We start from the raw sequence: 15,096 nt of genomic DNA, 5'->3' as shown, positions 1-15,096 counted from the left end.
ATCCAAGTGGGAGACTGTTGGATTAGTGTCTAAGTCCATAACTATAATTGGTAAGACTTGACCCGACTCGGCATGGTCCATTTGGGTTGCATGGCATCGGGACATTTGGATAGACCGTTTGTGAGAAGAGGACATTTGTGACATATTAATATATTATAAGTTCTAATATATTAATATAAAATTATGTTATTTAATTAGTATTGATCAAGAATAAATTTGGACTTAATTTATTGATCAAAAGAGACTAATTAAATATATGAGGATTGATTGTGTAAATCATTCATTCTTATATATGTGGGCTTATGATCCAAGATTCCTTATGTTGGGTTTAACCCATGTGGTGGTCCATGGATACTCCATGGAGGTTAAAACCCATTGAGCATAAGGAATGGGTAAAGTCATGGGTTACATGGTGTTACCCTAATGTGCACACTATATAAGGACCCGTTTAGCTCAAGAAATTGACACAAGTAATACACATATGAGGGCTAGTCAATTTGAGCTTGGAGTGTCTTCTTCTCATGGTTATTCCAAGTGTTCATGATGTTGTGTGAACCATTTGAGGTGTCACACTTGGGGCACTAGGCTCTCAAGCTTCATGGAGTCAAGCAACAACAACAAGGTATGTATTCTATTTATTTTATTACCCAAGTATATGATATTTGTATGCTAGTATAGGGTAATATCTTGGAAACTTCATATTTGCATGTATAATAGAGAAAACATAGATCCAAGGTATTTAGGGTTGTATGTGCACCATAGGATGTTGTAGTATGCTCAAAACCCAACAAAAACAATCCTAATGAAGATAGATTTCGGCTCTAGCTACTGAAAATAGAGCCAAACCACACTGGGCACCCTCTCCCTGAATCACTAACTCTCCCCCACTTGGGCTCCGAACACACACCACCTGACGCTCACAATCAATCATTTCCCCATTGGGGCTCAACCAATCTATCCCCACAATAACCTTGCTCGCACACAGGGGAATAGGAACCAAATCAATCGGATACCGCACACTGAACAACTCCAATACACAACCCCTATGAACCCTTGATACCTGCATGGGATGATCATTAATAATCTTAACCTCTAATGGATAATCCAGCTCCCCCGGACCATCGGCAAACCTCTTGCTGAGCGAAAGAGATACAAAGGATCGGGTAGCCCCCAAATCAAACAAACACAAAGCAGAGACACCGTTCACAAGGAACGATCATAAAAACAAAACACACAGATATAAGTAGGAAAACCAACATAAATAAATAGATAAGGAGAAGATACATACTCGTCACCACATATGGTGCTGAACGAGCCTCCTCGGCTGTCAGCTAAAATACCCGATTGCTAACAACAGGCGCCTCTGCCTTGCCCTATCGGCCATCTTTAATCCACAGGGTCGCCGGAGCGAGTGTTGTAACCAGTCTGATTGCAATGAAAGCAAATCAGACTCGATTCCTGGGTGATGGTCGTGCAATCCCAACTAAAGTGCCATGTCTTGCCGCACTTGTAGCATCCTGATCCACCACCCCTACATGCCCCATCATGCGTATTCCCGCACTTGCCACAACGGCCCAGGTACTGCTGGTCTCTCGATATGAAATGAAGAACCTTGGGCCTCTTTCCCGAACCCTCAGAACCATGAACTTGATCCGACTTCCTCTTCTTCTCCATCTCCAAATCTATCTCCCTCTCTCTGGCTCTCACTATCATATCCTATAATGTCCTACAACAGGATATACTCACAAACTGCCTGATATCGCTCCTCAGCATATCGTGATATTTTGCTTTCTTCATCTCCTCGTCTGCCACAAACTGCGAAACTAGCAATGCCCTCTCAAGAAACATGGCAGTGATCTCCGCCACGATCTCAATAATCTGGCGAAAGGTCCTGAAACTCCCTCGCCAACTGCTGGACATCAATCACTGGTGCAAACTCGGCCCCAAACCTCGTCACGAAATCCTCCCAATTCATAGACTCAACTACCTCGCCTCCCATGGCGTGCCCAACTTATTCCCACCAATCTCGAGCTCTGTCTTTCAGAAGAAAGGAAGCAAGTTTGACCTCCCCCCCCCCCTCCCGGCGGGGGGCAACAGCTAGTCCGGAAGGCATTCGTAACATCCACTAACCAATGCCTACTCACAATCGGGTCCTTTTTCCCGAAGAAATCTAGAGCTCCGCATGCCCGAAACTCTCAGAAAGTCAAAGTGCGAGCCATCATTGTTACTATCTTAGATCGGATAGCGCCCAAACGCTCATCCAGAATCTCCATAATACCCTCCTTGATCATACCGAAGATCACAGGAGTCTGCTCAAGAATATTATGGGTAATCTCTGATGAAATGAATTCCCGCATCTAATTATCCATGCGTCCGACCCCAAATCCTGAACTCGAACCACTGCCCGATCCTCCTCGTGTGGCCACCATAAGGAAAATAAACCATATAGACCATCAGACCATACTCGAAGAATCCCACACTCTACAAGCTTTCTGGTATCTCCGTGACTCTCCTTGACTCGAGTATGGATCCTTTGCTTCCAGTAATATGGGTTCATACTACCTTCCACATCTATCTGTACTTTCCTCAAGAATCACCACGAGTCCTCTAAGTCACTCCGTTATCAATCCAAACAATCCTCAATAAGACAAGGCTCTCGACACTGATTCACCTCTTAGGTTTTCCTAGGGCTGCCACCACACCACTCTTCGCCATCATTTGCATAATGAACTCCCTGTAACACCCTCTAACTAGCTCACGAATACAATTACATATCACTGAAACCCGATAATTATTTGAATGAAAGGTCTCACATTACAACGGTTGGACTTAAACTAGAGTTGCGCAATAGAGTTAAAACCTAACCTTCTAAAATTATCCAGTCTTAATAATATGTAACATAGCATATTCTCTTACTAGTTAGTTGATGTTAATGGGAACTCCTAGAATCACAAAGCAAGCATCCTTCGAACATCGAGTAATCAGAATCAAAGCATAACCTAAATAGACTATCCTATCACTGACTGATCAGTACTAGCATGCAAGTCTACAAGCTCATACAACAGGCATATAAAGGCATCTCTCCTAGCATTCTATCATGAAATCATGAGTAGATCCTTATCCCTAATCAAGCATGCGGTTCACAGATTCACAATTAAAAGCCTAACACAAAACATGTATGGGTATTTTGGAAAAACTTACTTGAGCTCGGTCGATAGCATGCACCACACCCCTTTACTGTATTAGAAAACTCTTTTCACAAAACATTTCTTTTTATAAAAATATGCCAAACCCTTAGTGTGAGTTCATATATACCCGAAAGTATGCCTGAATCCTTCAAACAAAGGCTCTGATACCAACTTGTAATGTCCAAAAATTTAAAACCAAAAATTTCATTTTTGTATTAATAAAACCATCAACCAAACATGTTTATAAAAACCATAAAAGAAAAATCAAAGTATATCAATCAATCATCCAAAATAAATCAGAGTCAAATAAGGCGAAAATCATGATGTGTGCAATGCGATCATCCCGAGCTCTTCCTCTTCGATCCGGAAGTACCTAAAACATAAACTGAAAACCGTAAGCACGAAGCTTAGTGAGTTCCCTAAAATACCGCATACCATACATATCTGCCAGCTCAAGGTAGTGCCGGGTCTTTTTCACCCCCGAGTTTATTTTAACTCATATGTTGGCCCAAGGCCGTACCGGGTCTATTTCACGCCCAAGTCTATTTCAACTCATATGCCAACACAAGGCTTTACCGGGTCCATTTCACCCCCAGGTTTATTTCACCCCACATACATATTGTAAACATGCACATAGGAATACAATACATATAGCAGGAGTCACAAAGACTACAAGCACATAACATATCCTAGTGTCTTATAGTATAGTAAGCGAACTCACCTCATTTTGCTTTCAGTCAAACAGATGCTCGGGCTGCTGATCCGAAGATCCATGCTAACCAATCAAATAAAACCCCAATTAATAATTGGGCCATAAACCATATCCGGGAATCTAATTCATTAGTCCCAAAACCCAAGGTAAAAGACCATTTTACCCTTCCCTCGCTTGGCCCAATAACCGAGGCCCAAACTCAATGGCTCTAAAGCCCACTAGTGGCCCAATTCCTAAAGGACACCCAAGCCCCATATGGTCCTAAATACTAGAAGGCCCAAAGCCTATCAATGACCCAAAGTCCGAAAACTAGTGGCCCGACAAGGCCCATAAACCCATCATTGTGTCTCACGTCATGACCAATCCTTGGTTACATCGTGAGAGTCACCCGTTCTGATTCCAAAGTCTCGTTCCTGACTCAGACAACTCAGCAGGGGGGACGGGTTTTGCATGCTCACGTCGTGAGACCTCATGTCTCAGGTCGTGAGAACGGTCTGAAGCCAAAACCAATGTTTCAACGTTCTTAATTCATTCAGCCATCAATTTCAACACTTATATAAGCTTAAGGGGACCCTAATGGTCCATAAAAAATGCTTGCTTTATGGACATGCACGCACCATGCATGTCCTCCCCCACCATTTAAGGTCAAAAGTAGAAATAGGGCCTCATGTTCTCATGCATGCTTCTAATACTCCACCAGCTTCCAGATCTGGATGATATGATACTCAAAAGACCATTTGAATCCATAAAGTTGCTAATTTTATGGATCTTCTTCACTCTAAAAAGCTATAACTTAAGGAACTGGGAGCAAAAACCTATATCTAGCCATGAAATGAAATAAAGCTTGAGTCTTGATACTTACAAGGGTCCAAACAAGAGAAGAGCTAATGGCAATGATGTATCCTTACAACTTTCTCCACAATGAGGCTTCTTCTCTCCCTTTCTTCTCCTTCAAACAAGCAAAACACCAAGGATCTCAAAAAGGGTCGAAATTAGGGTTTCCAGATGGCTTAGAGGATGAGAGAGGCTGAGGGTGGGCAACCATAGCCTCTCATTCCATTAAATACTCAAAATTAGGGTTTTGGGTCATTAAGTCGTGCTCACGTCGTAAGACCTTATGCTTCACGTCGTGAGACTCCAAAAATGCGGGTTAATGGGTCAATGACCACTCACGATGTGACCACCAAAACTCACGTCGTGAGCCTCCTCCAAAAGGCCATAAATCAAGAAATTGAGTACATCGGGGTTCTGGATGTTACACAAACATTTCAAAAGACATTGTACGATAGGTGATATGTGTTCCCAATAACTCATCTCAAATTATGGTCACTTCTAGCAATCCTTTTCCATAGAGAAACCTTTTTCAATCATTTCCTATAAGTTAGAGAATAGGTTACTAAAAATGTCAAAAATATCCATAGGGTCATAAAACTTACAAACTCTCAAATTGTTAATTTTTAACCTAATTAAGACTAATAGAAGTGAAATAAGACCAAATGGATAAGCAAAACTCCGGGAATTAATAAAGTATGAAACGACATGAGTAGGTTTTTACTAATTAAGTGTACGCATCGCGTTCTACATTACGTGTTGGGTTCACTTGGGAAGGCGTCGCGTTCTGTACATCAGTTTACTATTTTTAGTTTTCATTTCCATTTGGGCATCTACTTTTCATATTAACTTGTGGTTTCTTATAGTAATCTTTTGTAAAACTACTATGGATTCCCAAACATATTAAGGCATTGAAACATGATAAAACACTTGACTGGATCCATTAAGTCATCACAATAATACCGTAGTTTTATTGCCCATTAAACTTTACTTATGGAGTTAAGAGCTCAAAATGCCCACACATAGTAATGAACTATATTTTTGTAAACTAACAATCTAACTATAGAAGCGCTATTTTACTCCATAGTTCAAATATTGCCCTTATAGCCAAACAATCCCTAAGATCACCTAGAGATCAAGCAATCCTTCATCTTTTGGAACCAAATCATTCCCAATTTATCGATTCATGAATTAGAGTATCATTTACACATCTCATTCAAGTGAGTTTGTGTATCCAATATGTATTTATAGCAACAAAACCGCATTTATGATAATAGAATCATTCGCATAACGGATTAACACTCATAAATCCCCAATTTAAAATCTAGCGTTCATAGCTAGATTTTTAATCAAACTTCAAATCCGTCAAGTGAACGATATGATTGATCTTAGAACCATAGAAACCACTTAAGGAGGGTGAACAAAACCCCAAGCATCAAAATTTACTCAATTTGACTTGAAATTCTCACTCAAAATCCTAACTCAAGCATAGAGCTTACAAGGAAAAAAATTATACCTCTAATGATCCCGATGACTTCAATCTCTCACTTAAACTTCAAACTCCAACCCTAAAGGTCCCTTTTGGAACCCAAATTCGTCATTTCTTCATCTCCGTCTCATCTCATGTTGAGATATTGCTCCTTAAGCAAGAATTTGATGAAGAAATACTTGATTCTAGAAAGTCGCCATGGGGAGAGCTCCCAATTGCTCAAAATTATGATATGAAGAAATGAGTAGGAGGGATGCATCTTATTCTTAAGTTTTGATTTTTACCCTTAAGAACGCATGTTTTTCTATAAAAAAAACCCAACTCCCATATTTGCAACTCTAACTTAGGAAGTTACCACCCTTAGTCCTTCCCCGCCATGACTTATAACAAAACTGGTTGCTCTCTCAACTTGGTCAACTTACTATTTACGGTCCAACTTCCACGTATATGACACTTCTAGTTATTTTTCACCAAATTGTCCAATAATGTTTTTTGTTTAATCAAATTTTATATCAACCATCATTATAATTTCTATATCATCATTTAACTTCAACTTTTATTTGTTTTATTTAGTAATTTATTTTCCATTTAACCCAAAATTCTAATCCCAAAATAGGTGTTCCAATTCCGTTTGAAGTACCCAAATTCGATATCTAGGTCATCATCTTTGTTCGATTTCCATCTCTCCACTTCCAGCCGGAGATGGTCTGCAAGATCTCCCCAAATTGTTGTGCGTTCTTCTTACTGATGAGTTCGGCCTCCTCACGTCTCTTGGCGACATCTACCTCCGAATCAACGCTTTCTTTTGTGTTAGACTTTGTCATCTTGATACCAGAACTCGTTGCTATGATACCAATTAATAAGATTGTTACCTGAATTCGAGAACATGAAATCTCCAAAAAGTCGTGTACAACTTGTTTATTGCCTGCATAATCCTAAACAAGGAATGAAGTACTATATTATAGTGTCCTGCTAGAAAAACAAACCCAAAACAACTCAATCTTCTAGATAACGACTTTATCCTAACTACCATAAACAAATTAAACTTGCTCCCTACTCCACTTTATTACTGGCGCATGCCGTATCACACAATCAAAAGGCCAATGAGTCGGATTTTTGAAAGAGTTTGATTTTTGCAATCTTGATGTGATGTTGAACAACCAATAAAGATTCTAATTTATGAACGTTAAAGACGCTTTTTTTGGTGAGTCTTGACCCTTGTTGTTGTCTATATTCATGACACTTGATTTGAGATGTAGCGAGTAAATTTTGGATTATCTGATCTCTATTTGTGATTTCTTTGAACCCACAACATGGGTGCTTGTATTCACCTTTGATTAGACTATTAAACAAGTTTGTGATTTTGTCGATTGGTTTGAAATTTCAAGGATGAGAGATGTTACATGCCAACAAAAGAGAACAAACCACATACGAATGATACAACAGAGGCAACAGGGCGCAGAGCAAATGACAAGGCAGTGAACAACCAACATCAAGGCAACAAAAGACAATTGAGGAGACCTTTGATCTCCTGTGTATAACACAACAAGCAGATGATGTGATTGTGCTTCAATATAAAAAGATTTTGCATGGATAATTTTGTCTTTTTAACATAAGTATACATAATGGAATTCAATTCTTTCGAATATGGACATTGATATAGACTTTAGCGAGATTGATAATGGTAAGTGTTACAACTAATCATTTAACAATAATAATGCAAAAGAAAACATTCAGAACACGAACTACGAACCGGAAAATAATGAGAGATATGAGTATGGGTTTGTTAGATGTTGTCCTAAGGTCGCCATAAGATACTGATACAAGACTCTGAATCTTGTTTAATCGTAAATGTCGGACTATGATCTTCTTCCTCATCCCAAAATTCAGAGCAATCTATTGCGATTTTTGTTGTTTCCATGGAGTCAAGTTTACTTTTCCCAGGAATGAGCTTAGCTGCAAATGAACTCAAATACTTGGTGGTTGTGGAAAATGAAAGGATACTGTACGATGGATTCAGCAAAGTAGTTCGCTTTAATGAACTAAAGGAAACATATCCTATGAATGATGTGTCATGCTCCAGTGCTCCTCCGTTAGATTCCTGCGAGACCTCAAATGGAGGATCTTGATCATCTCGCTCTGGTTTGATGATTATATTAATCTTCTTAAGTCCATAGCGGGTAACAACACACATTAAGAACCCACAAAAATCATTGTACCAATCATGTGGAAGACACAGCGTAAATGTGCTCCCCCTATCATGTAGAAGATGCACTGCACATGTGTTACACCCAAAGAGTCTACTTACAAACCCCTTTGAAATCTTATGCGGAAGATGGACACTGATAAAGTGATCTTCAATAGCATTTCCCTGCCATGTAAAACACATTCAATATTCATATGAATAAGATTGAAATTGCCAAGGTATGTAGAGCCAAACCTGGAGCATGGAGCCTAGTAATATGTCACCACAAAGTTTGGTCCCTATCCAAAGTGAGACTTTCCACAACCATTTACAGTTTGAAATATCACCCAAGGTTTCAAGTGAGTCGCAATAATCTGCCATAACAGCAGCTATACTTGATGGAAGCTCTGTCAATTCTACAAGGTCATAGCAGTTTCTCACATTGAGCCATTTGAGCCGAGGAAGCCGCAAGCGACTAAAACTTGTTTCGTGAAAGATTGAGTTCTTGCAAGTTGGGTAACTCACAAACAGTAGAACCTATGTCTTCATCTTCCAAATTGCACTGGCTGAGATCCAACTTTCTTAAGAAGCCGACTTCTTGCAGGTTGTGAAAAAGCAGAGACCCTATGTGGTGGTTCATGTTGTTGTGAGGTAAACAAGGCTCCTCTAAACAGAATTCTTTATCCAAATGAAAATGTGGTAAATTTTCCATGTTTTGTTGTTGGATCTCTGAGGGTTTAAAAAGTTTGTAGCACTGTGTGAAAATAAGGGTCTTGAGATTCTTTAGCCGGGTGATGGGTGGAAATATCTTAAAACTTTCACAACGTTCAATAGATAGTAAAACAAGGCTTTCCAAGCGCCCAATTGATGGATTAATCTCTTCTAAATGCATGCAGCTTTCAAGCGTCAATTTTTCAAGATTTGGCAGTCCATCAAAATCTGGTGTTATGATTAAGTGGTCCAAACAATAAAGTTCTATGATTCTCAAAGCTGGTAGATACTGTTCATGTATACAAGTGAAAACCAGTCAAAAATGTATCAATTAAGGAAGAAACGGACACAAATGCAGACAGACATCTCAGTGATATGCTATTTCAATATGAGAAGATCATTAAACAAAAAACTAATCCCTTTCATCCATACATGGAAATCATTTGAAGTGTTTGATTACTTGTTTAAATATCTAAAAGCATGACTTGATAAAAACAAAATAATAAAAGAACACAGATCGATGATATCAATATTTTATAATGGTTATTAGTACAAAAAAATAGATCAAAATCTCGCCCAAACAATAATATAGTATTTAATTTATTTTCAAAAAAACAAAAGGAAACTTGTATTTATGTTAGAACAAAAGAATATTTGGATGGAGGATGCGCAATATATAACCACTATGGATTACAATGACTAATCTGTCAATATCATATCAAACAAGTAGTATTTTAGACAAAACTGCAAAAATGATCCCTGTGGTTTGCACTTTTCTTTGGGTAAGTCCAAAAATCTTTCGACTTGCAAAATTTGTCTGTATGCGAAGGTTTTGTTGTGGATTTGGTCCCTAACTTTAACATCCGTTTATTTTATTTTAGGGATCAAATCCACAACAAAACCCTCGAATAAGGACCATTTTTGCAAGTCGAAAGATTTTTGGACCTTATCCAAATGAAGTGAAAACCACAGGGACCATTTTTGCAGTTTTGTCTATAATTTATAAATTTTAATCCTTATTAACCCAAAGGACATTTATAGAGTAAAGGTCCATGCTATTAACACCATGAATACTTCAAATTTACTCTGAATTACTCATGTCTATAATTTAGCATCAGTTTTGTTTTCATATGTAAATTAGATAAACAATACAAATTACCTTACAGCCCTCCCAAAGTTGTTTTTGCAAGCCACCAACCAATATTAGACAACAAAGCTCCCTTGGTGGGAAGTTATTAAGCAATAGATTTGCAGGATCACCTATCCAGAACAAATACCGAAGGTTCTTCATGTTAGCAGCAATTGGAGGAAGAACTTGTCCTTCTAGCAATCTATCACTCTCAACTTTTATTGCTTCAACCTTGTCAAGTTCCTGTGATAAGAGAAACAAAATGGTGTCAGGGTTTCAGTCAGAGTGTTTTGTTATATACATGTTGGAAATGTAGCTTAACCCATTACCATTGTGCATCCATAGCACATATTTTTAGAAGATCTTCCTTCCTCCAAAGTCTGCTATGTTTTTCAGGATTCTTAGGGTGTTTCCCTCTAACAATGTAGTGTCCCATTTCTTGCACCAGATCATGCATATCAAACTCTCCATCTTCAGAAATAGTTATGAGAGCTTTTTGTATCAACACCTTCACTCCTATAACAGAATGAAAACCACAAGCATCGAGCATCTCCATTGCTGTATCTTTCTTCACCGACCTAAAAAAGCATGCGATGTCTAGGAACAAGTGTTTGTCAGCCCTTGTAAGTCCATCAAAGCTGATTTTTAGCGTTTCAAGGATATTATCATTTGGGATCTCTTTCAGTCTGGCTAATGCACTCCTCCACTCATTAATGTTTTTGTCACACAGAAAAGAACCAAGAACTGTAAGTGCTAATGGAAGCCCACCAGCATAAGACACCACCTCTTTTGAAAGCTGCTCATAATCTTCAATAGCTTCCATGGGTCTATAGTCCAGGCTTGCATGTTTGCGCAAGAGCTTAATAGCCTCATCATTGTTTAATAACCTAATATTGTGCATCACATTTACTCTGTGTGCATTTAATAAATGCACATCTCGGGTTGTGATTATTATTCGGCTTCCTTCACCGAACCAATTATGTGATCCAGCTAATGCTTTTAGTTGGTCAAGCTGATCGACATCATCAAGAACAATCAAGACCTTTCTATGGCATAACCTATCCATTATCACCTGTCTTCCTTCCTCAACTCTCCATATTACATTCGCTTGTTTTTTCTTCAATACACTAGAAAGGATTATTTCTTGCAGTTTTTCCAAACCATTCTTGCTTGATTCATCCCGGATATTTTTTACAAAACAGCAACCATCAAACTTGCTAGAAATTTCATCATAAATAGAAGATGCAAGAGTAGTCTTACCACCACCCCCAACCCCCCATATTCCAATCATACGCACACCTCCCGACCCAATTTGTAAATCTGATTTAAAATGTTGCATGCGAATTGCTAGTCCGATCAGGTTCTCATTTGCACTTGCAGTTACTAGCTGCAACCTCTGTGAAATTGTGTCAACAATTTCGTTGATAACCTTCGCTTCATGCCTATACATTGGATATGCCAGGATAATTAAAACATGTTCACATTTTCATAAGTCACGACATAAAAATGTAAAGTTAATATCACAAGTAGTCTGTAACAATTTTCTTGGGAAACATCAAATAATTTCAAATAGAAAAAAGTGATCCAAGATTGTTGTTGTAGTATGAAGCGCAATGTTAAGTACAGAATTAGAATTAAAACTCAATGAAGTCCATCATAACTTAAGCTAATTGATCCAGTTAATCCTTTATCACGGTTATCAACACCATCAAGAATAATCAGAACAGTTGTATAAAAAACTTATAAGGTACACGCATAAACGGCATGTGGAGCACACATACTTTAAGCATAAAAAGTGCAAAGATAAAGAAGAAAAATACCCATTAGCAATGTGTTTGGGTTCCCATCCAGAAATGTTACTTGCATCCACAAGTGCTTTTCTCCAAGATTCAACTTTCCTCTTGTTCTCCAACTCCTGTTTGGAACATGATTCTCTGTGTTTCTGTTTTTGTTCTCGTGGTGCAAAGAGCCATCCCCAAGGGTTATCCACAAATGTTTGTGTCCAAGATTTAACTTTGTTTTTGTTCTCCAACTCATGTTTTGAAAATGCTTCTCCATATTTTCGTTTTTGTTTTCGCACATCAGAGGGATCCACGTCATAAAATATAGGCATAACGACTTGACCTTTAGTATCCTTGCATTTCATAATACATAAAAGTTCATCTAAGCACCATGATGAATCTGCATAGTTTTCAGAGAATATGATGACAGCAATCTGTGATTCTTCTATAGCCTTCACAAGGGATGGACCTATCGATTCACCCCGGGGAAGTGTTTCGTCATCCTTGTAAGTGTAGATCCCTTGTTGTTCAAGAGCTGAGTAGAGATGATCCACAAAAGTCTTGCGAGTATCTTCTCCTCTAAAGCTAAGAAAAACATGGTATTTCCATGGTTGAGAAGAAAAGGCTGGAACAGAGGGAGAAGATGATGGAGATGCCATGGATGTTTTGATTTGTTGAGAAAGAATGTATATGGTTTGAGCACCTCAATAAATAAACTTTATACCGAGATATTCAACTTTCCAATAAAACCTGTTATCATGTAGAAAAATCTTGTCAGAAATCATAATTGAAGTAATATGTTACCATGTAGAAAATCGCATAACTAATCCTTAATTACATTTTCTTTTTCAATTTTTGGTCTTAAAAACCCCTTTGAAGTCTAATACAAGTACAATTCTAAAGATAGGCATGAACTGATTTAGGTACGTGAGTTAGTTTTTACAGAATCACATTATACAAACTAATGTTTTTTTCTTAATTCTACATTAATATTTTTCTTATAAGACTTGAAGGAATTCCCAATAGAAAACAAATATTACCACTCCCTTTCTAAACTCTTTACTTTCCTCAATTCCTCCACCGCTTGACTATTCTCTCTTAATTCTCTAGATTGGCTAACCATGGAGTGAAAATAATGAACAGCCTCTCCTATTTTATGCATGGGGTACACTCAATAATTAATTCAATCAAAATTATTGTATTTAATTTCGTAGTTTAAAAGACAGACTCTATCTATAAACCCGACTCCAAGTGTTTCTCAATGAAAAATCAAGAAACAATTCCCATCAGGACATGTCTATTTACACCTTGGTTACTAAAATACTGAATTTCCTCTAAACAGTCCCACTCCCACTTACATCTTTAACATCCTGATCCTCCAATCATTTTAAACATCATTGCTAACATGTTGTCCATATATTTATAACTTGATGTCAAAATCTATCTCTTGTAGTACATATAGCCTTCAAGATTTCCTCACCAAATCACAATTTACAACTTTCACAGCCATATCATGTAATTAAACCAGTATTTTCATCACTAACCAGACTCGATCTGAAACACCGCAATCGGTAATCAGTAAATCAATGGGTAATCATTAAATGACTAGTATCTTTAATGTTATGTACTAATAAATTAATAATGAATTTCTCCAGTATTTGATACTTAAACGTAGCAAGACACGAATTTAAATAGTGCCCAACAAATACACGGCAATGCACAACGGATAAATCCCCCTATTTCCATTTTCTCTTTGTGTCCACAACACATACACACATCATTAGTCATTTTCCTACAAATTCCATTCGTTTATAACATACACGACAGCATATTAACTTTACAAATTTCTTAATTTGATCATCTAACTACACTAATTCAGAAACTTCACAACTTTGACTAAATTAGGTCAAAATAAAATTTCTCACATTCCGGGTCGACATTTTTTTTTAACTCTTTGAGAAAATTTACTAAATAACTTATATAAAACTTAATTAACGCTTCCATTTTATATAGTTAACACTTCCATTTGTTTATTGGTAACTTATAATTCATCAATTTATCAGTTTCAGGAACGTACCTCAAATTCCCAGCAACACCAAACTTTAGCAGACACGCATTAATTTTTACTTTGCAAGCCTTATAATTTGATTTCCATAGGATATCTTCCTTAATTTCTTCTTTCGACTTGGGTCGATTTAAGTATCTTGACTCTTTTCTCTCGGTTATTCCGATCGATTAACGAGGGAGTGAAAATAATGAGAAACTAATTATAATACCCTTAAATTTTCGACAAATTTGCATAAATAGTCCTTTTATTTGACGAAATCAACTAACTCTAGTTCTTATAACCAATGAATTTGCATGGATGATCCTTGTGCTTTTAAAGTCTTGCAAATGTGGTTTTTTTGCTAGCGGTATTAAGTTTTTTCAGTTAAATCCAATCTAAAATGACACGCATTTACCCTTCCTGTCATAGAGGCCGTTTATGTAATTTTTTCCAATCACAGAAATCATTTATGTAATTTTGTCTATTATTTATTATCTTTTTATTTAATTATTTATATTTTTTAGATTTTAGATTTTTTTGACTCGTTTTTGTTCGAATATATTGCTTAATGTTTATTTACATTTTTTCATTTGTATATTTTGACGTTTAGCTCAAACAATTTTTTTTTTTTAAGATGATGTTTTATTCGAATACATTTACTAATATTTTCTTTGATGTTTTTTTTTCAAAAAAATTTTAGCGTTTTATTCAAACACATTTTTAATGCTATTTTTTATGTTTTGTTTGTTTATATTTGTTAAATATACCATGGTGATGGTAATAATAGTTTATAACTTAATTCACTTACAATAATGTTTTTTTGTTCTTTTAACACATATAAGGTTTAATAATTATTATTTTTTATTACAAATACTTAAATATATAAAATTGTTTGTTAAACATGAATAGGATTAAAAAAAGTATAATTTTCTTTTTGTAAAAAAGTAATTGTTTGTTAAAGGAAATTGTTTATCTCGGTCGGAGTGAGTTAGATGGTTCGGAAGAAGTGCATAGCTTAGAACA

At 36.9% G+C, this 15,096-nt stretch overlaps 1 pseudogene across 1 annotated transcript; it reads right to left on the bottom strand.

Moving 5' to 3' along the window:
- Positions 1-7,813: 7,813 nt before the first annotated feature.
- On the bottom strand, positions 7,814-14,254 carry LOC145132091 (disease resistance protein Roq1-like; annotated as a pseudogene). Its single transcript, XR_013717875.1, has 6 exons — positions 14,104-14,254; positions 12,066-12,776; positions 10,583-11,687; positions 10,276-10,476; positions 8,661-9,405; positions 7,814-8,591 (listed from the first exon to the last, which is right to left on the bottom strand). The product of XR_013717875.1 is annotated as a disease resistance protein Roq1-like (transcript).
- Positions 14,255-15,096: the final 842 nt, after the last annotated feature.

Source organism: Lactuca virosa, chromosome 8, assembly GCF_052849685.1.
Source record: "Lactuca virosa cultivar CGN04683 chromosome 8, Lactuca_virosa_CGN04683_v6, whole genome shotgun sequence".
NCBI lineage: Eukaryota > Viridiplantae > Streptophyta > Magnoliopsida > Asterales > Asteraceae > Lactuca > Lactuca virosa.
Note: the sequence above shows the minus strand (reverse complement) of the source record. Positions and strands in the feature narration are given on the sequence as shown.